Genomic DNA, 1071 nt, shown 5'->3' on the forward strand with positions numbered 1-1071 from the left:
CAAATAAGAAAGGGAGGGCATAGTAGGAAACATCTTTTTAAGATTGTCGAGAAGTAGTTCAGCTAGTTTGGCAGGAGTACTGTCAAGGTGGGGGGCATAATGCATAGCAAGTATTTGTGCATGTAACTCATTCCATTCCCAACTGACATTCTCAGCAACCCACACTCCATGCAGGTGAGCCTGCAGTTTGGACCAAGGGAAGATCGAAGCATTATACAGAAGTTTAGTCACACAAATGGAGCAGTAATCAGCGTGACACACAAGATGTTGCCAAACTACGACTTGCTCTAAGGTATCCCCAAGTATGTTAACAGTATCATACAGTCCATTCAAGCGATGTTCAAAGGTCAGATCAATCTTTTCTTGCCGGTCCCAGTTGTAGGTAACATTGTCCATCAGCTCGTTGACAGTAGCTGCAGTCTGGATCTCCTGAGTAAGTGCAATTGTAGTGACGGTGAGGGAAACAAGCAGTGATATGAGGGAGACAATGTCTACCACAATGAGACCGAGACCTCTTTTAAATCTGGCAAGCAATTTTGTAAAATCATCAACAAGTAGTAATCCCGCATCATCATACCATTTCTGGGAAATATTCACTGGCAATAATATATAAGCCGGTCTCTTAAGAGGCATAACAGTAGTATTAGGTAGCAAGTCTGTAATACAAGTACACAACTGACAGTGAAGACAACTTATGCTATATCTAGAGTATCCCCCGATGAAATATAATTCCAAACACGAATATTTCCAGTTAGAAACACAAAAGGTTCAGGAAGGCATAAAGAAATTTTGTTAGAAGTGTAATTAAGGTTACAAGCACCGGTGGCAGGACATCATAAACTCTGTGTGATTATTCCAACAAGTCCATATTTCAAAGGAGCAATATGGCACATATTCGATGTGAAAGAGTTGTCGGTAACTGTATGGCAAATAGGATGAAAATAACTGCATCCAGTATAATTATATGTCTGAACTTCTCTAACCAGGTGACCATCCGAAGGGAGCCCCATGCTTGAATCATTCGAGTACAGAGGGATCGGGGCTCGATTCCTCTCCTTCCATGACACAGGT

The sequence above is a fragment of the Chrysochloris asiatica genome, unplaced genomic scaffold (genome assembly GCF_000296735.1).
Source record: "Chrysochloris asiatica unplaced genomic scaffold, ChrAsi1.0 scaffold00713, whole genome shotgun sequence".
Classification (NCBI taxonomy): Eukaryota; Metazoa; Chordata; class Mammalia; order Afrosoricida; family Chrysochloridae; genus Chrysochloris; species Chrysochloris asiatica.